The 26,396-nt window shown below is 41.4% G+C and overlaps 1 long non-coding RNA gene across 1 annotated transcript in view; it reads right to left on the bottom strand.

Annotated features, from left to right (window-relative positions):
* Window positions 1–305: 305 nt before the first annotated feature.
* Window positions 306–26,396, bottom strand: part of LOC137320910 (uncharacterized) — a 160,264-nt gene continuing 134,173 nt past the window's right edge. Inside the window, exons 3-4 of the long non-coding RNA XR_010962674.1 lie at window positions 651–688; window positions 306–395 (exon numbers count right to left, since the gene is read on the bottom strand). This is a non-coding gene — a long non-coding RNA (uncharacterized lncRNA). The remainder of the gene's footprint in view (window positions 396–650; window positions 689–26,396) is intronic.

Raw genomic sequence — 26,396 nt, 5'->3', positions numbered from 1 at the left:
CTGCAATTTCGAGCCAAAAATATTGAACACACTGATTGCTCTTAGTAGACCCATTTTTGAAAGGTACTGAGAGGAAAATGAGAGGAAATAGCTTGTTGAGTCTGGTAAATAACTAAAAAATTCATTTTAAATTGGTTATGTAACACACAGATTCTTACAGGCATGGTAACAAAGTAGGTGGAATGCTTCTATCTCATTAACATTGTTCTAAATTAACACCCAGGTATGAGAGATGAATTATCAGATAAATATTTAATGATTTTCAAGTGCCTAATATATCAAACCTTTATATACACACATTTTTTTTTGGAGAAGATCCACTTACAACATGTTTAAGTTCCATTAGTTCCAATAGTCAAAGTTACGAATAAGCACTCAACGTTCACAGAGTGTGTCTACAAGATAAAATCAAAGACAAATCTATTGATGTTACAAAAGCCAAAATAATGTTTTACTTGTAGGGATAACAACAACAGATGCAGTAACATTCTGTTGCATCAGTAAGGAAAAATGGATTTATCTGAGTATCTCTGTATTCAAATTTTAAAAATTAAATATTATAGTGCATGGAAAGAACAAAATCAAATAGAATGGTGTTTAATTGCTTTAGAGGGAGCAAAGAGGAAACAGGAGGGAAATAAACAACTTACCAGAAAAGACTTCTGAGCTCCACAGTGCTTCTAATCATCTGAAACATAACATAGAAGACACTAAGACATTCATTTCACTCTCGGAGATAGAAAGCAGTTCCTATGACAGAATGATGGTTCACACATCACTAGGCAACGAAGCGCATCTGAAATACAAATTAGCTATCTCTGTTTCTGGATTGGCACAAAATTAAAGATGCTCTTCAACCGACAGCACAATTCTTTAATAACCTACAAAAAGTGATTTTTTTCCCCCCTCTAACAGACCTCAGTAGATTTCCATTGCTAATTTGATTCACTGCTCAGCAGTGCTAGCTGGATGAAACTAATCTTAAATCTGTTAAGGGAAGGCTATCAGCATATCTCACTCTTTGTGACTTACATGACATGAATCCTATCAGTTTGCAGTCAAGTTAAGGTTGCTTGTTCTTGCCTGCTAGCCGTCTTTTCCTTCTCCAACAAATCACACAAAGACTTCTTTCAGCTTTGTGCCAAACAGTGCTCAATGTATTCCTACATTTACGACTAGCACGCTTGCTGAAGACAAGATATATCAGACGTCCTCACACAGGCTTAGCTTCAGCTAGCATGGGCAATTTGTAACAATATCAAAGCACGGAGCACACGCCACAAATAAAGAAAACATTCTCCTATCCAAATTTTCTAAACTGAATACTCTGGAGCACACATAAATAGGTCAGTTATCAAACATGGATCTTCTTTTTTTATAAGATATAAAACAAATGGCGTCCCTTTATTCCCCTCCTGAAGGCATCAGCTCATGCCAAGGTACATTTACACAGGCATCTGTCACCCTCTGGTACCTTTCTCAAATGGTCATTTTTCATGTTATCTTGGGAAAGTGAGTGTCAGCAGACTATTCAACCTTGGGGAAACTGCAACCAAGTCCCATCCTATCATATCAACAGATGCATACTTTAGAGCAGAAGTCATTTAATGATGCCGGATGATTTTACCCTTCTACACCAGACCACCAAAGACAATTTTAGCATCCCCACTGCCACTCCAACTGAGATCAGCTGACTCAGCACAGACTCGGATAAAACCTGCGCTCTTCTGATCTGTATTGAGCTGCTATCCATTGTCTTTATCAAAGGAAAGGAGAGCTATTTTTCACTGGCATCTGGGCTGATCTCCACTAGCTTCTGGGCTCTTTTCTGCTGCATTGAACTCCTAGACTGAGGTCTGTTGCCTCATTCACTCCTGGGCTTATCTCTGTCATTCTCTGTGACTGTGGTGCATTATTCTTCCCTGTTCTCTTCAATCCCTCTGCAGTGTTTGACACAGGTCATGTCATCCCTCCTCCATTGCCTCGCCTCCATTGTCTGGCTCCATGAGACAGTCTTGCTTGGTTCTATACCCATCTATTTGATCGTAGCCAGTGCATTAACAAAAATCTTCCCACCCATACTGTCCGCTCCAGAGTCCTCCAATGTTCTATCGTTGCCCTGCTCCTCTTCCTAGTCTACATGCTATCCTAGTGACATCATCCGCAGGCACAGGGTCAGCTTCCACAGTTACACTCATGACACCGAGCTCTACCTCTCCACCACCACCTCTAAACCTTATGACCATGCTGCTAGAGTGCCTGTCCAACATCGCCATGGAAGAGCCACAACTTTCTCCAACTTAACAGTGTAAAGATTGAAGCCATCGTTTTCACTCCCCATGATAAACCTAGCTCCCTTGTCACTGATTCCCTCCCCCTTCCTGGCCACTCACTCAGACTGAACCAGATCATGCAAAACCTCAGCGTCCTGTACCTCCCTGAGCTTTAAACCACACATCCTTTCCATTATCAAGACTGCCTATTTTTGACATTGATGTTGCCCGTCTCTGCCCCTACCTCAATTCCTCTGCTGCTGAAATCCTATCCATGCTTTTGTCAACTCTAGACCCAATAAATTCCAATGCCCTCTTTTCTGGCTTTCTGTCCTCTACTAACAGCACTGTGGGAGAACCGTCACCACACGGACTGCAGCGGTTCAAGAAGGCGGCTCACCATCACCTTCTCAAGGACAATTAGGGATGGGCAATAAATGCCGGCCTCGCCAGCGACGCCCACATCCCATGAACGAATAAAACAAAAATTCTAGCTTATGCAATATACTGCCTCCTATATCCTCTCCTACATTAGGTCCCATTCATCCATCACCCACAATTTCACTGGCCCACACAGGTTCCCTGTCGACCAACATACTAAATCTAAACTTCTCGTCCTTGGTTTCAGATCTCTCTAGGGCCTTTCCCCGCCCTACCTCTGCGACCTGCTGCAGCAGCCTTATATTCACATCCCCCCCTGTATAAGAACAATTACAGTATTAAATACAGTTATGCTTGTCTATATTAATGTCTGCAGGAGCAGGTAAAGCGTGTACTGTATACTGATCTTCATCAATGAAGGCAGCACAAATAATGTGCACTTTATCAAAGGTCGTGGTATATACTTGCATGTGTTATAGCTGGTGGCTAATCTACAGGCATATTTTATGGGTTGGATTGATATAAGTAAGATAACAAATAGGCTGCAGTATGTTACAAACCAGCTAGACTTCAAGGAGTTCAGACAAAGTCAAAAAATCAAGAGAAAAAAGCTAAAATATTTTGCTAGCTTCAACTTATCCCCAAGATGCGTTATGCCCTCGACACATACTCCAATCTTGTTCTTCTATACAATATACACAGATGTAGATCATGAGATCCATTTGCTGGAAAGGCTTGTCATGGCAGACAGCAACAGAAGGCAAGGTCAAGTGACATGAACTGAATTGCTATTGTACAGTGCTGTTAGAGCTGCAGTGACAAAAGACTTATTATACTGCAGGTTTTGGGGAATGACATACCTTGTAGAATATGCACTGCATTTGCATTTCGGCCACAAATCATGTTGTTGACAGCCACTCATTGTGGCCATGGGGCAGCAATGTATATGATCTGGTCATTTATTTCATTGCTGTTTGTGGAATCTTGCTATACACAAATTGGCTGCATTCGCTATGAAGCACTTTGGGACAGCCCGAGGCTATACATTAGATACAGAAAAATCTCAGCGACTGTTTTCACTGGCAGAAGGGTGGGTTACCAGAGGACACAGATTTAAGGTAATCAGCAAAAGAGCCGGAGGTGAGATGAGGGGAATTTTTTTACGCAGCGAGTTATTATGATCTGGAGTGCACCACCTGATCAGGTGGTAGAAGCAGATTCAATGGTGCTTCACTCGCTATGAAGCACTTTTGGACAGCCTGAGGTTATAAAAGACTCGATATAAATGCAAGTTCTTCGTTCATTCAGACTAAATCATCGTAGAATCACCGAATTTTATAGCACAGAAGGAGACCATTCGGCCCATCGTGCTTGTGCTCACTCTTTGAAATAATTAGTCCCACTCCCCAGCTCTTTCCCCATAGCCCTGTAATTTTCTCCCCTTCAAGTATTCAAGAATTTTCCTCTTGAAAGAAATTGTGATCTGAATGTTTAGCATCTCTCTACAAAAACTGCAGACTTTGTTGAATTAGAATGATAAAAGGCATTGCAAATTTGAGATTAAGGGTTAAATGTCATCACCTTTAAAACAAACATTCAAAGCTCTCCCAAAGACTCAGCGAGTAAATGAGCCACGCAGATCAGTAAGGCCTTCGGTTCGATCCCTGGTTTGTGCTGAATTAGGCAATCTCAGCTAGGGCCACTACAACTGGCTTTAGTGTCTCTCAGCTGGGAGTAGGTGGGAGGGGATAAGTCGTAATTCCTGGTCTTGATCACTACTTAAGACCAAGGACAAAAGCACTGTTGCAGAACAACAAGGCAAGAAAATCAGTATCTCATGAATGGAAGTTGTTGTCTGTTTCCAGAATATCCATCTGTTTGCACAATATACATCAAGTGTCAGCCTTGGCTCTGCACTCTTGCTCTCAGTCAGAAGGTTGTGGGGTTCAAGATGACACTACAGTGCAGTACTGAGGGAGTGCTGCATTGCTGGAGGTACCGTCTTTCAGGTGAGACATTGAACCGAAACTGACTGCCCTCTCAGGTGGATGTAAAGGATCCCATGGTACTATGCTAAGATGAACAAGGGAGCTCCCAGTGTCCTGGTCAATATTTATTCCTCAACCAACATCACTAAAAACAGATTATCTGGTCATTTATTTCTTTGCTGGTTTTGGAACCTTGCGATGAACAAATTAATTGGTTGCTGCATTTTCCTATAGTACAACAGTGACTACATTTCAAAAGAGCTATTTAATTACTCCTACTCTCCCGTCTTTCCACATTGCCCTGCAATTTTCTCCCCTTCAAGTATTTATCCAATTCCCTTTTGAAAGTTACCATTAAATCTGCTTCCACCAGTGAGTTATTATGTTCTCCTCATCTCATCTCTGGCTCTTTTGCCAATTACCTTAAATCTGTGTCCTCTGGTTACTGACCCTTCTGCCAGTGGAAACATCACTGAGATTTTTCTGTATCTAATGTATATGACAACAATAACTCGACAGATGAATTTTCCTCTTGAAAGAAAAGCACGGGGGCAAGGAGAAGTACCTTCTATCACATTATGCAAAATATTTTCTAGATGAATCTAAAATTGATAATGCACGGATTCCCTGTTTCCACAGGACAGCCACATTCACAGGGAACTCAGGTTGGAGAATCGGGGCTACAATTTTTTAGATCTATCTCTAACCCCTGCTCTCTCTAAGCCTGGCTACCCTAATATGCTTTGCCTTACATCACACAGAGCAATTTTCAGATTCATGCAATACTGAAACACCTATATGTTAGAGAAATGCACTGTCATAGCAAGAGCAACATTTACTTTTTAATAAAATTCAGTATTTTGTATATATTACAAATAATAATGTACAGTGAATTTAAGTTATTATTCAAACAGAACAGTTCAGGTAGACTAATATAAGTTCACTTCTGTTATTTGCCAGCATTATCAAAGCAAACTCCTCCCCCCTCTATCTCTTTTATATTACTTGCCATTAATTCACTTACAGGTATCCATTATTTTCTACAGGATTGAGGTTTTAAAATATAATATAATTTGATTGGGAATACCCTTGAGATACTCTAACATGCAGCTGGGAATCAACTATTCACCCCCTACAGCATGACAGGAACAAAGAAGATTATTCCACTAATGTCTGAGCTGAGCAAAAGGATCAGAACAACAAAATGGTGGTTCAAAAAAGTACCAGAGACCATGATGGAATAATAATAATGAATTCCAATTGTGCTGCACTGGGGAACTGAGGACAGTGGGTGGATCACAGTAATACTCTAAATTCCAGCAGTACAATTCCAAATGGAGGTTATTACTTCATTTGTTACTACCCTACTTGGGAGTTTGCAGCTTGAACTAAGTGGATGTTTCTGAGTTTGTGTGAAGATTCTGCCAACGTCTGCACTGCAGTCGTCCAGCTACATGTGTGTACTTGCAGAATCTGGAACCACTTGATTTTGTTGTAGCCAAGGATCAACAGATAACACATGCTGCATGCTGTGCTGCAACTTATTTACAAGGCGATCAAATATTTATTATTTTGTAAATTAGGCGACATGCTAGATTGCAGCTTAAGGTAACAATAACAAGGACACAGGTCTCGCAAACTTGACCCTAATGATTGCTGGAGCACAGAAAGAATTTTACTGGGGTATCAATGGCCAAGTCAGAACATTTGCAGATCCTAATCTGATTCAGCATGTGCTAGTTATTCTATGCTGAAGTTTCTGCATACACGGGACAGAGTTCCACATCGTGACCCTGTTCACAAGATTAGTTCCACAGACAGAAGTGATGTATAAAACTGCAACTGTTACTCTGTGGAAAATGTTTGCTTTCATATGGGACATTTGAATTGCTGTTGCAGCAGCTCCTGTATTCTTAACATAAACATGGAAGTCTGCTTAAAGTCCTATAAACTCTTGTGATACTACAAGAATTAGAATATTCACCCGTTAGTGGCTTTTGACGGACTGTCAATGATTTCAAGGAGGTGTGGAAGTATATATTTTAACAATTCAAAGGAACAAGTGGCTTTATACAGAGATGTAATTTTTACAGCATTACCTTTGTCTATGATTAAAGTGGTTGCATATGGGACAGTTACTAATTTTGCTTTACTGACATGAATCTATTGTCATGGGGTGGGGGGAGGTTGAGAAAGGTACAGTAATTATATTATACATCAACTATTAAAAAGTGAATCAGGCACTACTGTATCAGTTTCTGTTTGCTCTGCAGTTGAAAGAAATTTCAGGTCAAACACTGACACTACAACAAATATTATTAAGCAACAAAGCTACTCAAATGTTAGGAGTAACTTTATTATTGTAATATTAACAAAAATAAACTTTTTATTTAAAATCCATCTGCTTAACCTGCCTTCCCTTTCCACCCACTCTTTCAACTTCCCCATTTTCTCTCACTTTTTATTTTAATGTTTACTTTTTATGAACTAACCAGCAGATCTCTCATGGCATTAGTTAAGTGTTATACTATGTAATACACTATTATGTATTACTGTTGATCTCCCATGATGTTGCTTATGAATAAAATGGATGAGTTTATAATAACAAACCCAAAGTTATAAATAAATTCTTACAGAAATTTTGTTATCAATAGCGAGGAACTGATTGATTTATAAAATGCTTTTCAAATGTAGATTTTTTGAATATAGTGAGTAATTACATTCATTATTAAATTCAGGAAGTAAGGTAATTAATAATTGCAGCATGTAACTTAATTGTGAAATGCAGTCAGCAAATTAATTATGAAATTCAGTAAGTTAGTTAATTAAATGTAGTGAGTAATGTACATAACTATGAAATGTACTTCAGAAGGGTTGGGAGCGGAGCTGACTGGTGCCCTGCTCTGCCACACTTTGGCCAGTAGAGCAGGGCTGAGGATTTTTGGCTTCCATGTCCCTTAGTAAGAGTGGTGCACTAAGAGTGGGATTGGGCCACATGGTTGGGACAGAGTAGCAGGATATGGTTGTGGTATACTTTACCTGAAGTCATACTGAATACTCATACTGGAGAAGTAGTCAGTACCCCAGCTCTGGCATTCCTCGCCTCAATGAGCACAAAACAGTTTTGAAAGAACAATTCTTTATTAAAGTTTCTGAGCGTTACACTAGTCATATTATACGGGCATCTCTCAATGAGAAATGGAGTGGTCAGATTATACATGCTGCAGCCAATTATTTTGAATATCACTATACCATAATCTAGAATATTTCAAAATTACAATTTATGGTTTCTACTGTGAATGCAATTTACAGTCATTTTGATTTTCTGCCGCCTCTTAGGTATGAACAGTACATTAGCAAGGCCAAAAATGATAAAAGTACCATGACAGTTTTATATTTAAAAAGTTGCACTGAGGCTGTGGCTGCAGTTCTATCGCACTTCAACTGACAAGGTAAAGGAGAGGTTAGGGGATAATTTAAAAAATGGTAGCAAAACTTGGGGGAAGTCTTTTATTATTTTGCTTCAATTTTCTTCTCCCCTTCCCTGAAGGTGCTGATCCATGCTGGAATATGGTTCCACAGGCACCAGTAGCCTCCTGTACCTCACCTAAATAGCCGTTCTAAATGTCCAAGCCAGGACAGTAAGGGACCAATAATCTGACAAGCCTGAAGCACCGAGTGCATCCGAGCATGGGTGGCCAGCATGAAGAGCACTGAGAGCTGGTGCAGAAGGCTCATTAGGCCTTGAAAAATATTAAAATTAGGGGGCTGGCCAAGAACGTGACTGAAGCCCTTCAGCAGTTCTCCAGCTGCACTTTGCTCATTTAGAATGAGTGCTGAAAGGGAGTTTTAAAAATCCTGACACACCTGCTCGATGCCCCTCCCTACAGCTGGTGCTGAGCAGGCTGCTAGCCACCTTTCACTGGCTGCTGGAGCACCAGAAGATTATTGAAAAGACCTGACCTTGCACTATCTGGCGATGTCAGCTCCTTCATGCACAGAAGTGCTGACGCTGTGCATGGACCTTAATATCAGCTCCTAAGTGTCAGCAGACTATTCAATTTTGGGGGGGGGGCATCACAGCCAATCATGATCTGGTTACCATCAGGTGTTCACACATGCGCACTTTACAGCAGGGATCACTGAGCAGTGATCGGGAGCAGGGACCAGGGTTAATTTCCCCTTTTATAGTCCAGATATGCTGTGGCCAATTGAATAGTTCTAGGGATACCTTAGCTGAAACCAGTTAATTCATCTGGGACCCTGCTGATTTGTATGCCTCAGAATTACAGCACTGAGGCACTGAAAGGACAAACAGTGGTTATTTTGCTACTACTGCAAGTAGGGTACAAAAAGAAAATTCCACGAGAAGCACAATCCAACCAATTGGAGACCATTCACCACAGTGTATGAATTCATCAAATTTCTTTTTTACAGCTTTTTGAACTATCCCAAAAAAAAATCCATGCTATCCTTATAACCTAAAGGTCAAGGAGCATTATGTCATTCAGAAAGGATTGCACAGTACAGAAACATGCCAGCTAACTCATCACTGACTGAATGTGGTACTACAGTTTTTTTTAATATTGGGTTCAAAACATCAAAGTTAGCTTAATAATCAAAAGATGACAGTTACAACAATGTCGCATGAAGCCAAACTGACAGACAGTTCTTATATTGGAAATAATTCTCTAAATTTCTCTGCTTTGTTACTTTCCTCTTTCATCAATACTGCATAATGTTTTATTAATAAAATGTTACATGCATAGCACATCATAAGAACATAAGAGAAAGGAGTAGGCCATACGGCCCCTCGAGCCTGCTCCGCCATTCAATAAGATCATGGCTGATCTTCAACTTCAACTCCACTTTCCCGCCTGATCCCCATATCCCTTGATTCTCCTAGAGTCCAAAAATCTATCTATCTCAGCCTTGAATATACTCAATGATTCAGCATCCACAGCCCTCTGCGATAGAGAATTCCAAAGATTCACAACCCTCTGAGTGAAGAAATTCCTCCTCATCTCAGTCTTAAATGGCCGACCCCTTATCCTGCGACTATGCCCCCTAGTTCTAGACTCTCCAGCCAGGGGAAACAATCTCTCAGCACCTACCCTGTCAAGCCCCCTCAAAATCTTATAATGAGATCATCTCTCATTCTTCTAAACTCCAGAGAATATAGGCCCATTCTACTCAACCTCACCTCATAGGACAACTCTCTCAGACCAGGAATCAATCTAGTGAACCTTCGTTGCACTCCCTCTAAGGCAAGTATATCCTTCCTTAGATAAAGAGACCAAAACTGTACACAGTACTCCAGGTGTGATCTCACCAAAACCCTGTACAATTGTCGCAAGACTTCCTTACTCTTGTACTCCAACCCCCTTGCAATAAAGGCCAACATGCTATTTGCCTTCCTAATTGCTTGCTGTACCAGCATGCTAACTTTCTGTGTTTCTTGTACGAGGACACTCAGATCTCTCTGGACACCAACATTTAACAGTTTCTCACCATTTAATAAATATTCTGCTTTTCTATTCATCCTACCAAAGTGAATAACCTCACAATGCTCAGAAAGCCCAGGTAACACACAAGCACAACAATTGTACGGGCAGGTCTCAATTAAACTGCTTTTTATGTTGAAGCAACTAATTACTATGTTGAAATTACAAAAACTGGGTCTTGTTATAGTGTTTACTTTACATACATACTGCTGCGGAATCTGATGAGTGTTGCAGTATAGAATGCCCAACAATGAAACTGGTTTCCTCTCATTTTGGTTTGACAGTCGTTAACTACACACTATATAACAGCATTTAAAAGCTATTTTTCCAGGTGTAGTAAGTTGTAAATCAAAAGTGGGGAATGAATGCCCAAGGAAATCACCACCCCACCCCACCCCACCCCACGCCCCCCCACCTCGCCCCGCACCGCGGCTTGAAACTGGACACTGAACACCAATTCTCAAAGCAGATAGAATATATTATTGATGAAAAGATTCAATTCGGAAGCCTCCTGAATTCTTCAATAGGAATTCTTCAATAGGAATGAAGATAGAGAAGCGAAAGCATACATGCCAGCTGTCAGCATTTCACACTGCCATCAGTGTTTGGGGGGCGCAGTCAGCGTGTCAGTGTTTGATGACACAAATCAGTGAAACTGGGCCATACTCTGTACTCTCATCCCACTCCTCTCCATTGTAGTGACTAAAGCACCGGACAGACCCCACTCTACATCTTCATACTCTTTCAACGCTGCCCTGCTTACCACCTTTGTATACTGGAGGCAGAAATCAATTAAGAATGGGCGTTCCGGTCTACAATATACAGAGGCGGCAATTGGGAACAGTAGTGCTGGAAGCACCTCAAGAGGAGGAGTGGGGCTCGTCTATTGCATTAGTCAAAAGGAGTAGGGAGGGGAGAGAACATAAAGGAAGGGTGGAGGGGGAAGTATGTGTGGACAGAACGCAAGGGGAAGCGGAGAGAATGCAAAGTGATGGGAGGGGTGAGAAAATGGAAGGCGGGAGGAAAAGAATGCAAAGGGAAGTTGGGGGAGAGAATATATTGGAAGGGGAGAGGGGTGAGGATGATAATTAGAATAAGAATTGTTTTTACTAATCAAGGATGGGAATTGTGGAATATACAGTTGAGATCATTGTTTGGATTGTACGCTTAGGATCATCGGATTGTGCACTTAGGACCATTGGATTGTATTAATGGGATCATTGCTTGGATCATAGGAGCACTGTTTTCTTTGTATGGTTGGAATGATTCTTTGGATTGTACAGTTAGGATCATTGTTTGGGTTACCCAGCTAAGATCATTTTTTGGATAGTACTTTTCGGATCATGGTTTCTATATATTGCTGGGACTGTTGTTTGGATAGTATCACTGGAATAATTATTTGCTTTGTACGTTGTTTGATTTGTACCGCTAGAAACATTTGGTTTGCATCGTAGGGATCATTGGTTTTATTGTATTGTCAGGGTTATTGTTTTGTGTGTTCGGTTAGGTTCATTGTTTGGATTGTATGGTTGGATCATTGTTTGGTTTGTATGTTTGGGTGCGCTATTTGGATTGTACTATTGGATCATTGATGAGTTGTTCCTTTGGGATCACTGTTGATTTTGTACAGTCAGTGTCATTGCTTGCCCCCATGGTAAAGCTAAAGTAGCATTCATTGTACAGCATATACCTGTATTTGGGTAAAAAGTAGCCACATAAGTATGTGCAAGGTCAACAGTAACTTTATTTTTCTTCCTGGAAGTGTTTATACAGCCTGTCTTAGCAATTTTTGACCATAGAGTTTTAAAATTTTTGTTATTAATGGCACTCTTTCTCATTCACTCAGTCTGCTGTTAGTTTAAGCTTTAAATCAGACCAGCGATATTCTGGATAGGCAATACATGCTTTCAACAAATTTTGCAAAGAAAGAAGGATTTCCAAGTGTTTGCTCAATGTTCTTTATGTCTTGCCTGGAAATAAAAACCCAAATGTCACTGAAGCACTACTGTATAATTGGATGAGAAACGGCATGTGGATAATTCGCAGCACACTGAGAATGGATCAGTCTATTTAATTTCCTGTATTAATACATTTAATTAAAACCTTTAAAAAATATAAATAAGTTTTTTTCTTTTTTATTTCTACTGTTTGATATATTGCCACTTCTCTTCCAGGAATGAAGAAATTTTAGGGGTGATTTTAACCCTGCCCACCCACTCATTTAAGAAACATCTAGATGTGATAAGGTGATGATAGTTGATATTCTGGAAAGATAATCTGAAAAGCCGGTGGCAAAATGAAGCACCTTTTTCATAATGTCACCATACATATAAGAGTTCAAATCAGGTTCAGTCACAGAAAATAGTCCAATTTGCAATGATTCAATAGCTTCAGAAAACAGTTGTTGGCCAAGAAATTGGAGTAGCACCGGAAACCGGCATAAAAAGGGTGTCGCGAAGGGAACGTGCGACTGAAGACGTCAGCCCAAGGCTCGCTGGAAATTGGGCCTCATCTGCATAAAACCAGTGAACTGCAGGCGCCAATCGGCCGTCCTGATGCAGCTTGTCCGTTATGACCTCAGGAAAATCAGCCGGATCCAACGCCGAGACGTCCTGCAGGAAGGTCCTGGGAGGGTGATGGGAGGTGAGCTGGAGGGGAGTGAGCCTGGGCCGGCACTCCTGCTCCTCCTTGCTCCACATTAAACTAAGTAAAAAAAAAGTTTTGTCATCAGCCTATAGCGGTCGCTTTAAGAACCGCTGGTTAGGCTGCTGTTGACCTGGAAAAACTGAGCGGAGCATGCGTGGTGCATTCTCCGCCCAGTTTACGCTGAATTTGGGAGATCAAGAAGTAAGATCCTGATTAGTATATTCAAGGGTGCCTAATGTCTGTTTAAAGCGGGCACCCTGGACACATAAAAATTGCCTGCTTCCAATTTGGCAGTCAGTGCTCTTTGGGAGAGATCGGGCAATAGCGAGCAGCAACATTGGCAGTGCCTGCCTCTAACAGGTGGGTGCATCATTAACATGTGCATTTAGGTGTGGGGACAGCCTACATCCATTTCCTGACATTCAGGCATGCAAGATGTCAAGTCTAAAGGACACTGATTTGAAATCGGCATCCAGCATTTCTACGGAATCAGCTGTCCTGACTTAAAGGTCCCAGATGTATAATTTCAATTCTTAATATTTTTTGACAGTTTTCATTCTTTTATTTCTTCCCCTGCTGGAAGTTAGGTTCTCACGAACTTTCGTGCCAATTTATTCTTTGCCCAATATGTCATGGTCCTTCAATATCATTGGTCACACTCATGAGTATCAAGCCGGTGGGGGTGCGGGGGGGAGTGATGTGACAAAAATGAAGCATTTTCCCCCCTAATGTATCTCTTTCTGTCAAAGTACATAGTTAATAAAACAGGATCATTCGAGGAAATGGTCCAGCCCAAGAATATAGAAAAGAGGGGGTGTGTAGTTTTTCTGAGTGCATGCTGCTGGCAGGAAACTTTGCCAGTGCTGGTGTAAGGAAAGGATTAATCAGACTAACTTGATGTCTGTTAATGTAATACTTTTTTTTTATTCGTTCATGGGATGTGGCCGTTGCTGGCAAGGCCAGCATTTATTGTCCATCCCTAATTGCCCTTGAGAAGGTGGTGGTGAGCCGCCTTCTTGAACCACTGCAGTCCATATGGCGAAGGTTCTCTTACAGTGCTGTTAGTTCCAGGATTTTGACCCAGCGACGATGAAGGAATGGCAGAGGTCGCGGGTTTGGGAGGTGCTGTTGAAGAAGCCTTGGTGAGTTGCTGCAGTGCATCCTGTGGATGGTGCACACTGCAGCCACTGTGCGCCGGTGGTGAAGGGATTGAATGTTTAGGGTGGTGGATGGGGTGCCAATCAAGCGGGCTGCTTTGTCCTGGGTGTCAAGCTTCTTGAGCGTTGTTGGAGCTGCACTCATCCAGGCAAGTGGTGAGTATTCCATCACACTCCTGACCTATGTCTTGTAGATGGTGGAAAGGCTTTGGGGAGTCAGGAGGTGAGTCACTCGCTGCAGAATACCCAGCCTCTGACCTGCTCGTGTAGCCACAGTATTTATGTGGCTGATCCAGTTAAGTTTCTGGTCAATGGTGACCCCCAGGATGTTGATGGTGGGGGATTCGGCGATGGTAATGCCGTTGAATGTCAAGGGGAGGTGGTTAGACTCTCTCTTGTTGGAGATGGTCATTGCCTGGCACTTGTCTGGCGCGAATGTTATTTGCCACTTATCAGCCCAATCCTGGATGTTGTCCAGATCTTGCTGCATGCAGGCACAGACTGCTTCATTATTTGAGGGGTTGCGAATGGAACTGAACACTGTGCAATCATCAGCGAACATCCCCATTTCTGACCTTATGATGGAGGGAACCACTGCAGTCTGTGCTGTACTCCAAGTGTGGTCTAACCAAGGTTCGATACAAGTTTAACATAACTTCTCTGCTTTTCAATTCTATCCCTGTAGAAATGAACCCCAGTGCTTTGTTTGTTTTTTTTATGGCCTTATTAACCTGTGTCCCTACTTTTAGTGATTTGTGTATCTGTATCCCCATGTCCCTCTGCTCCTCTAACCCATTTAGACTCTTATTTTCCAAGGAGTATGTGGCCTCCTTATTCTTCCCACCAAAATGTACCACCTCACATTTATCTATATAGAAAGCACACTCCTTAACTTTCCCAGTTCCAGGCTATGATCTTTCTCAGGCGGATGCTCATCGTAAGTAAAGCTTCAAGGCTTTCTTTCTAATGAATGAAATCTCTCTCTCTCTTTCGTTGGTACAAATTTAGCTATCTTGTCTCCTATTAACTTTTCTCATTAAGCAGGTGATTACCACTTTAGAATTCCTGTATACTTGTAACTATTTTAAGATTATACAATTTAAGAATCATACTTCCCTACTTAACAAATACTAAAAGCTAACATTACTACAATGTAGAGAAAAATCAATAGCAGATAAAAGTATACTCCAGGTCATAAGGAGCAAGGGCTCGCCTACAGGAGTGATCTCAGATACTTAACCCAGGAAAACATTTGGAGCATCATGGCGGCGGGATCGCCGCGAGGGATCAATGGGCACGTGGGAAACCCGGGAAAAAAATTCTTATCTCTCTTCACAAGATCTCGACTTAATTAGAGGTCGTTAACGTGACTCATGCAACAGGCAGCCAGATTGACAGGCTGGCTGCCTGTTGGTAGCGAAAGGAACTGAAAATCACAGAGGGGAGGTAGGAGAGAGAGACCGTTCATGGGGCTTGGGAAGAATCGGGGGTGGGGGGAATGTGGGGGGACGTGGATGACATCGGGGGGGGGGGGTCGTCCGGTGGTAGTTGGTTGAGGGGGGGGTCATCAGCGGCTCAGGCATGGGGGAGTTGGAGATCGGGGAATTGGACATTGAGAGTTGGAAATTGGAGAGTTGGTGGACATTGGGAGTTGGAGATCAGAGAATGGACATCAGGAGTTGGAGATCGGAGAGTGGACATCGGGAGTTGGAGATCGGAAAGTGGACATTGGAGAGTTGGAGATCGGAGAGCGGACATCGGGAGTCAGAGATTGGAGAGTGGACATCGGGGAGTTGGAGATCGGAGAGTGGACATTGGGGAGTTGGAGATAGGAAAGTGGACATTGGGGAGTTGGAGATCGGAGAGCGGACATCGGGGAGTTGGAGATCGGGGAGTGGACATTGGGGAGTTGGAGATCGGAGAGTGGACATTGGGGAGTTGGAGATCGGAAAGTGGACATTGGGGAGTTGGAGATCGGAGAGTGGACATCGGGGAGTTGGAGATCGGAGAGTGGACATCGGGAGGTGGAGATCAGAGAGTGGACATTGGGGAGTTGGAGATCGGGGGTTGGACATCGGGGTCGGACATCGGGTGTGGGGGGGCGGACATCGGGGGTTTGGGGGGTTGGGGGAGGGGGCCAGCCGATGACAAGGGTCCAATCGTGCCTGGTAGGCTTGTTGGGCCTGGATAAAGCACTCCTGCTCCTCCGGGCCCACAAGCAGTGCAATAAAGGCAATGACCTAATGGATCCGGCCCTTCCCACCTGTTTTCACCTGGCATGAATTGGAAGCGATGGGAAACCCGATCAAGTAAGGTTAAAATTATTTTAAGTGTCCAATACACAAAATATAAAGTACCATAAGTATTAATACTATGTCCCTTTAAGTACTGGCCCGCCGGATTTAAGTGGGGGCTGGACTTCCTGATGACTGCTGTGCACTGCAGTTCCGCCTGGGTTAAACCCAAAAATGGGTGGATTGGAGGCAGGGTTTCTGCCCGCTCCCAAAAACATCGATTTTCTCTTCCCGCCCTCCCCCCGCCCCCAATCTACCCGATCTTGGGGGCTAAAATTATGCCCTCCAGACCCAAAAACCCAATGGGGCCTTTTTCATTTGAATTTACCTTGCAACCTTGAGATAAAAGGATCAGACTTTATTACTTCAGATAATAACAAACGTTGAAACTTTTTTTTCCAATGGATTTTTAAAATTTTAAATGGATTAATGTTCCCCTTAAAATAATGCTGGGATGAATTTACTGCGAGTTCCTCAAGCACTTGCATCAAATGATCACCCATCAGAAAATGTCCTCAACACTGTCAAAGGAAATAATGCCTTACAATTGTTGTTATCAGACAGTGTGATTGTGCAGAGTGAGAGAGAGAGTAGAGAGCGAGAGATTATGTTCTGTCAACATAACCATAAAAAGTGTTATTTTCTTTTTGTTATTTTGTGGTTTATTCCCTTAATCCCTTCCTGTTACTTTGGATAGTGATTGTTGTAACACGTATCTAGCTGTATTGCTCTATCTTGAGAAACTGTACAGACCTAATGCTATGTGACCAGCTGCCCGAAAAATAACGAGATCTCAATAAATACAACAACAAAGACTGTAACAAGATCCTTTCATTATGTCTGCATAGTACCTTTGTGGTTTGTGGACACAAGAAAAGCATTTTGTGAAAGAGGTTCTTGCATTATGGGATACACTTTCTAACATATATCGTGTACAAAACTATCATATTGGAGACATTGCTGACAGAAATTACCCGTCCAATATTATCATAGACACTTTCCACCAGATCTGCTTATCCATTCCAAAACTAAACAAATCCTCTGATTGTACCCACAGTTCTGGTGCAAGGTCAAGCAGTAGCCTACTTTAGTTTCTTTAAGAGGTTACATTTGAATCAATGCCTGTTGATTGAAGATTATTCATGCAACATTCAGTGATCATCAGTAATGGGTAAATTCTAAGTGTTCACTGCCTGGGGATTGGGATGCAAGAACTGGAGGGAGGACTGGGATTTGTAAATCTACAAATTGCAAAACAAGTAACAGGTATTTTGCTAATTTGCTTCCTTTTTCATTACCTTGTGATTATAATATTTATTTTAGCTTTCTAAACTGTAAAATAAACATGGGTTTTAATGGCAGTACAGTTATTACAATACTAGATTACTGGATTTGTTTTCAAACCACAGTAGTGATAATTGCATTCAGAGTTTAATTTCCCTCAGTGTGCAAATTCTGCCAGTCTCAGATGCATCATCTGGAGAAGAGAGCGAAAACTGTAAAATGGACTCTCTTCACACTGTTCAAAGTGCATGTTTGGTAGGATGACCCATAGGAGGGCTGATAACATTCATGGCCAAGTCCCTGGATTGAACAAGATGGTGACTTTGTAACTATGCTAAGGCACCATTATAAAAAGAAGTGTTATTATGTTATTAAATTCAAATCGCCTTAAAGGGCATAACCAGCCCTCCAAGACCTCTTGCCTTGGTAAGACTTTTCATGGCAATCTAAAAATTGTCAGATTATGAGCCTCAGCAAGGATATGGGATCTGAGAAACTAGATGAAGAATATGAAGTATATTGAAATGGTAAAGAATAAAAGAATTAAGTGGCAGTGAGGTACTAAGTCATGTGCTCGTGAAAGGTGCTCTATAAATGCAAGTTCTGTTTCTTTCTTTCACTCAGTGCTTAAGCATTTCAAAGGTTTTTTTTAACCCAGTATTTTTACTTTTACTCCTGAAGGCACTGACTGATGCTGGGATCAAATTTCATGGGTGTCAGCAGCACTCTGGAACCTCATTCAAGTTGCCATTTGTTATGTGTGAGCCCAGATGATGAGTACCCCCTCGAATTCACAGACACAGACAGACGATAACAATGAAGAACAGGAACCCTGGCTGATTTTCCCCTCTTTATGGCTCAGGGATGCTGAGGCTGATTGTAATGTCCCACTGCTGCCAGCTCAACACAGACTAAGGATCAAACATGGGGGCCTTCCTGTCTACATGGTTCAGTACCACAGCAGGAAGTGTGGCTACCCACTGAGCCACTGGGAGAGCTCAATTTTTTTTAATATAATAAAATTTCTTATGTTTGTCCATCATCTGTTGAATTTACTCTACCCCCACCCCCACAAGACCCACTCTCCCTCCGGATATACCAAGAATGAGAGGGTATTGTTACAAGGCTCAAAAAAAACTAGGGCTTGTTCCACTAGAACAGAGGAGATTAATGGAGATCTAAAAGGTTTTCAAAATTATGAAAGGTTTTGAAAGGATAAACTATAAAAGATTGCTTCAACCGGCTGTAAAATATGTAGCAAGGGGCATAAACTGAGGATTATCACTAGAAGAATGAAAGAAGTTAGAGGAATCTTTTCACAGTGTTATTAAAATATGGATAGTTTTTCCACATGTGGCCACTGAGATAGACACTTAACATCATTTAAAGGGAATTGTATAAATATTTGAAAAGGAAGAATATAAAAGCATATGGGGAAAGATCAAGGAAATAGGATTAAACAGTTCCAGTTCAAGAACTTGTACCGGCACAGATAGATTTGTTAAGGGAAGGTCGTGACTGACTAACTTGGTTGAATTTTTGAGGAGGTAACAAGGAGGGTCGATGAGGGTAGTGCGTTTGATGTAGTCAACATGGATTTTAGCAAAGCTTTTGACGAGGTCCCACATGGCAGACTGGTCAAAAAAGTACAAGCCCATGGGATCCAAGGGAAAGTGGCAAGTTGGATCCAAAATTGGCTCAATGGCAGGAAGCAAAGGGTAATGGTCGACAGGTGTTTTCGTGACTGGAAGGCCGTTTCCAGTGGGGTTCCGCAGGGCTCAGTACTAGGTCCCTTGCTTTTTGTGGTATATATTAATGATTTGGACTTAAATGTAGGGGGCATGATTAAGAGGTTTGCAAATGATACAAAAATTGGCCGTGTGGTTGATAATGAGGAGGAAAGCTGTAGACTGCAGGAAGATATTAGTGGATTGGTCAGGTGGACAGAAAAGTGGCAAATGGAATTCAATTCGGAGAAGAGTGAGGTAATGCATTTGGGGAGAACAAACAAGGCAAGGGAATACACAATAAATGGGAGGATACTAGAGGTGTGTAGAGGAAGTGAGGAACCTTGGAGTGCATGTCCACAGATCCCTGAAGGTAGCAGGACAGGTAGATAAGGTGGTTAAGAAGGCAAGCGGGATACTTTCCTTTATTAGCTGAGGCACAGAATATAAAAGCAGGGAGGTAATGCTAGAACTGTATAAAACACTAGTTAGGCCACAGCTTGAGTACTGCGTATAGTTCTGGTCAACACATTACAGGAAGGATGTAATTGCACTAGAGAGGGTACAGAGGGGATTCACAAGGATGTTGCCAGAACTGGAGAATTTTAGCTATGAGGAAAGATTTGATAGGCTGGGGTTATTTTCTTTGGAACAGTGGAGGCTGAGGGGTGATTTAATTGAGGTGTATAAAATTATGAGGGGTCTAGATAGATTGGATAAGAAGGACCTATTTCCCTTAGCAGAGAGGTCAATAACCAGGGGGCACATATTTAAAGTGATTGATAGAAGGATTAGAGGGGAGCTGAGGAAAATTTTTTTCACCCAGAGGGTGGTGGGGGTTTGGAACTCACTGCCTGAAAGGGTGGTAGAGGCAGAAATCCTCATCACATTTAAAAAGTACCTGGATGTACACCTGAAGTGCCATGACCTACAAGGCTACGGACCAAATGCTGGAAAGTGGGATTTGGCTGGGTGGCTCATTTTCGGCCGGCACGGACACAATGGGCTGAATGGCCTCCTGTGCTGTAAATTTTCTATGATTCTAAGGTCGCCCAAATGGCCTCTTTCTGTGGTATAATTTCCATATGTTCCAGCACCCCCCCCCCCTCCGTCCCTCTCCTTCCCTCACCTCCGGGAACTCCTGCTATCCAACTCGGTCCTATACCAGTCTCAGGTCTCAGCACAACCAGAAATGTGACCACGTGGTCCTTTCTCTCCCACCTAGCCCTACACACACCCCAACATCACTACTTGCTCTTCCCTCTCCCTTCTCTTGTTTAAAAGACATGTTGATTGCTTTAATTAAAAAACTCACATTTAATCACAATTTATGCTGTTAAGGGGTATATAATTTAAAAACACAATTTTGCACAAGTAAACATTTGAATGCAATAGCTGAAATCACACGAGAAAGATAATTATATGGAGTGCAAAAGTAAACTGGGGATTGCAAGCAAAATACTAGAAAAGAACAAATTTAAAAATAAAATTGATAGAGAGCAAACAAAATAGAAAATTAGGGGCTAATGAGAGATGATTTTAGTGCTGTTTGTAAGCAATGTCACAGATCATCAACTAGTATGGAAAATATTTTGTAAAACTAAGGTTAGTGTTCATGAATATTGTTCACACTTTGGTAGCATTAATGTTGAGTGAGAGATAGTGGGAGTCAGTATGTGGGCTTTAGAATCCATTTACAGTATCAGCAAGTTAAAAGGCAGCAAAGGCTAATGTTGTTGATAGAAGGATTCTGCAAATGTTGGGGGATGGGTGCAGTTGTGAATATATATTCTGGAATACACCAATGATACTAGAAACGAGTCACCACCTAACTTCTCAAAGATTAACAGTCAGTTCTCTAGAGTGTTGATATGGTGTCCAAGATCTAGCTCACCCTTCAATAAAATGTTACAACACTTCTTTTTTATCTCTAGTTCCATTTTTCTGCAGTATGATAAATGTGTAGAAGAAAATACATTTTACTTTTAGATAAATTCAAACTCAGTGCAGATATCGCTGCATTGTGCATTATAAGATAAACCGTAATAAAAAAGTTGTTTGAAGAACAACTGTAACTTCAATTACCAGACCTTATTGGGGAGGGGGGGAATGGAAGTTAAGCTTATTTATATAAGGCTTTTATCAAAGATATAATTGACTAGGCATCCATATTACTTTTCACAAATGATAAAGCTATAAACACTGTATATATAGTCCAATGTTCTACTATTTGCAGCAGAGGTGAACAAAAAGAAAATGGTTTAAATCCACACAGGTGGCCTATTATAGAATACCATGGACTATCATGCAGAAATTTTTTTTAAGCTTTATTATTCACAGACACATCTAGAAAATTGCAGTAAATTCAACCTTGTGGCTCTAATTAAATTCATGAACCTCTTCAGCTTTGGTCTTGTAGTTTATGACATCAACAGAAGCACGACTGAATTGCTTCTGCCACCAAACTATTAATATTGATGTACATATGTATACACACACATACACACACCACCCACATTTATGTTCGGACAGGCAGGCCAGGTGTACTCCATTTGTTACACAGTGTGTACTTAAAAAAACTCATTTTGATGATGTCACATACATTTCCATGACGTTAAGACAGAAAGAAAAGGGCACAAATTTAAGATGATCATAAAAAAAATTAAAAGGGACGTTTAGGACATTTTTTTCAAGTAGATGATAGAATGTGAAACTCTCTGCCACAAACGAGATAGAGAGGGAGATATAAAAAAGGAGTGGGGGTCGCAATATTGGTTAAAGAAACAATTACAGCTGTGAGGAGGGATGATATGTTAGAAGGATCATCAAATGAGGCCTTATGGGTGGAACTGAAAAACAAAAAAGGGGCAGTCACACTGCTGGGAGTGTACTATAGACCCCCAAACAGTCAGAGGGAGATAGAAGAGCAAATATGTAGGCAAATTTCTGTGCAAAAACAATAGGGCAGTAATAGTAGGGGATTTCAACCACCCTAATATTAACTGGGAAAGAATTAGTGTAAAAGGTATAGAGGGCACAGAATTCTTAAAATGCATTCAGGAGAACTTTTTTAGCCAGAACATAGCAAGCCCAACAAGAGAGGGGGCAGTTATGGACTTAGTTTTAGGGAATGAAGCTGGGCAGGTGGAAGGAGTATCAGTGGGAGAGCATTTTAGTGGTAGTGATCATGGGACTGGCAAATCTAGAGTCCCCAGGATGTCAAGGAGCATACAGGGTAGGATAAGGCAAAATAGGGAAGCTTATAGTCAGATACTGAGAGGACAATACTGCAGAAAGCCTAGAGGAGTAAAGAAAGTTCAGGGGTGAAATTAAAAAAGAAATTAGGAAAGCAAAGAGAGGGCATGAAAAGATATGGCAAGTAAAATCAAGGAAAACCCAAAGATGTTTTATAAATACATAAAGAGCAAGAGGATAACTAAGGAAAGAGTAGGGACTATTGGAGACCAAAAAGTTAACCTATGTATGGAGGTGGAAGATGTGGGTCTGGTTCTTAATGAATACTTTGCGTCTGTCTTCACAAAAGAGTGGGACGATGCAGACATTGTAGTTAAGGAGGAGGAGTGTGAAATATTGGATGGGATAAACATAGTGAGAGAGGAACTATTAAGGGAGTTAGCATTTTTGAAAGTAGATAATTGACCAGGCCCGGATGAAATGTATCCCAGGCTGTTAAGAGAAGCAAAGGAGGAAATGGCGGAGGCTCTGACCATCATTTTCCAATCCTCCCCGGTTACAGGCATGGTGCCGGAGGACTGCTAACGTTGTGCCGTTGTTTAAAAAGGGAGAAAGGGATAAACCGAGTAATTACAGGCCAGTCAGCCCAACGTCGGTGGTAGGCAAATTATTGGAATCAATTCTGAGGGACAGTATTAATCGTCATTTAGAAAGGCACGGATTAATCAAGGACAGTCAGCATGGATTTGTTAAGGGACGGTCATGTCTGACTAACTTGATTGAATTTTTTGAGGAGGCAACAAGGAGGGTCGATGAGGGTAGCGGGTTTGATGTAGTACATGGATTTTAGCAAGGCTTTTGACAAGGTCCCACGTGGCAGAATGGTCAGAAAAGTAAAAGCCCATGGGATCCAAGGAACAGTGGCAAGTTGAATCCAAAATTGGCTCAGTGACATGAAACAAAGGGTAATGGTTGACGGGTGTTTTTGTGACCGGAAGGCTGTTTCCAATGGGGTGCCGCAGGGCTCAGTACTAGGTCCCTTGCTTTTCGTGGTATATATCAATGATTTAGACTTAAATGTAGGAGACATAAGTTTGCAGATGATACAAAATTTGGCCGTGTGGTTGATAGTGAGGAAGAATGCTGTAGACTACAGGAAGACATCAATGGACTGGTCATGTGAGCAGAAAAGTGGCAAATGGAATTCAATCCGGAGAAGTGTGAGGTAATGTGTTTGGGGAGGGCAAGCAAGGTAAGGGAATACACAATAAATGGGAGGATACTGAGAAGTGTAGAGGAACAGAGGGACCTTGGAGTGCATGTCCACAGATCCCTGAAGGTAGCAGGACAGGTAGATAAAGTGGTTAAGAGGACATACGGGATACTTTCCTTTATCAGCCAAGGCATAGAATTAACCGAGGCATAGAATATAAGAGCAGGGAGGTTATGCTAGAACTATATAAAACACTAGTTAGGGTACTGCATACAGTTCTGGTCACCACATTACAGCAAAGATGTGATTGCACTAGAGAGGGTACAGTGGAAATTTATGAAGATGTTGCCAGGACTGGAGAATTTTAGCTATGAGGAAAGATTGGATAGGCTGGGGTTCTCTTTAGAACAGAGGAGGCTGAGGGGAGATTTAATTGAGGTGTATAAAATTATGAGGGGCCTAGATAGAGTGGATAGGAAGGATCTATTTCCCTTAGCAGAGAGGTCAATAACCCGGGGGGCAAATATTTAAAGTAATTGGTAGAAGGATTAGAGGGGAGTTGAGGAGAATTTTTTTCACCTACAGGGTGGTGAGGGTCTGGAACTCACTGCCTGAAAGAGTGGTAGAGGCAGAAACCCTCATCACATTTAAAAAGTACTTGGATATGCACTTGAAATGCCGTAACCTACAAGACTACGGACCAACAGCTGGAAAGAGGAATTAGGCTGGATAGCTCTTTTTCGGCTGGCACAGACACGATGGGCCAAATGGCCTCCTTCCGTGCAGTAAATTTCTATGATTAAACCACTGTCAAATGAATAAATTCATTTAAAAGGGAATTAGATAGCTGCTTGAAAAAGAGGAATGTTGAAGTGTATGGGGAGTGAGTAGGAGAGTGGGATTAGACTACATAGCTCATGTGGAAAAAATACCAGCGCAGATTTGGTGGGCCTGTTTCTGTGCTGTAACAATCTATGATTCTAATTTCCATGAACTAAAACACAGTCCCTGATTCGTAGTATTAACATGTGCATAACAATTCATGGCTGCAGAACAAACACACCGCTGTGAAGTTATCCTGTTTCCAAATACTGAATCAATTAATTACACACAACACAGTTATTCAGTGTACTGTACACAGACAGTATTTGCTCAATTGAAGTTGCTTGGAACTAATTACTTCTGGCATTCATCTTAAGCTGTTTCATGTTATTTAATTAGTTTAATATTAAGTCAAAGGGATAATGCTATCTTTATTACCTCCTCTCTTTTAACAAAATAATTAGACTGCTAGGGAAATGCACACTGTATTTTCTTTGTGTGAAATGATTGGAATTCCCTGCGGGCAGGCATGTGCTGCAGCATGAGACACTGCCACATAAAAGTTACATTGTATAAAATAATAATCAAGAGTTCAAAAACACTAGCAACAAGGAGATCTTCTATGAAGCTCTATCACACGTGCACAAAGTCATCCTTCCAATGGAGTTACTGAATAAAATTACTGCTAAATATGCAAATATATTGAAAAAAATGGAAAACCAGATGCTGCATTCAAATCTATTTTTTAAAATGTCTGCTGTACATTGAAGCATGTAGTGTGGGAATGTGCTTCTTCAGTATTTGAAGGACAACGGAGCTCTTTTGGAGATCATTCTGCATTGGCTGGACCTTTCCTTTCTTTGACACAAATTCACAGCTACTGTGGGAATTGAGTTTCCAACTTTCACCATTTGGGTGCTGTCTCCTGTCCTCAAAAGACATATTACATTTTCAAAACTGCTATGACTTTCTAATGCTGTATATTCACAAGTCAAAATTTAAGAAACACATTGAACTGTACATTAGTCCTTACAATATTCTCTAAACAAGCCAAAATATTGCAGGTGCAGTAGGTTTGCCATTCTGATGTAGAGAGGAAAGATTTGGAATGGGAGTTCAAGCTGAGATCGGGCACTGGTTCATACTCTGTCGGTCACTCCATTATACAAAATGCAGTTGCTTTTTAGATCAGCAAGCTTGGGATTCTGTCCTTCCTTTAAATAGATAGACAATCAGTTAAAATTCTCTGGCAATCAGCTACAAAGAACTGCATTTGTTCATACAATGGGTGCTCATGATGTCAGTGGGGGATCTGGCTGGGAGGCGTTGCTGAGCCTGACTGTGGAGGCTGAATTATCATCAGTTGCTAAGCCGGGGTGGGTGTTTGAGCTTCAGCTATGCATGTTAACTAAGCACTTTCACATAGTTGGTAATGATGCACAACCACCTTTAATAAATTCAATCTTATCTTCTTCACAGCAGCATACCTCATTTGCAACAGGCTTGGAAGCATTTGCACTTTGCTTTCTTATTTCAGGAAAGTGACTATTCCCCATTTAAATTATTTTTTTCTTTTCCACAAGCATTTTATATTCGACAGACACATAAACTACCATTACATCAGGACCAGATATCCAAATCAGCCCCTTATTCATCGTCCCGTGAGGAATTAGTCCCATGTACACTGAAGCCTCTCAAGAGATCCAAACGCCCCCCTTACACGCCACATAATACTGGGACTGTGGCCAATGCTGTGAGAGATCCCCTAGTTATAAATAGAAATGAGAAGCAATGCTAAAGAAACCGGCTTATTTTCTGTGTCTACAACACAGTTATTTACACTGCAATCTCTTCCTCTTCTGTTATAAGTGCTGGATTTCTGTCAGCCAATTGATATTTTTTTCCTCCTCCT

This window comes from Heptranchias perlo, chromosome 4 (genome assembly GCF_035084215.1).
Source record: "Heptranchias perlo isolate sHepPer1 chromosome 4, sHepPer1.hap1, whole genome shotgun sequence".
NCBI lineage: Eukaryota > Metazoa > Chordata > Chondrichthyes > Hexanchiformes > Hexanchidae > Heptranchias > Heptranchias perlo.
The sequence above is the reverse complement of the archived record's forward strand: the minus strand, read 5'-3'. Positions and strand labels throughout refer to the sequence as shown.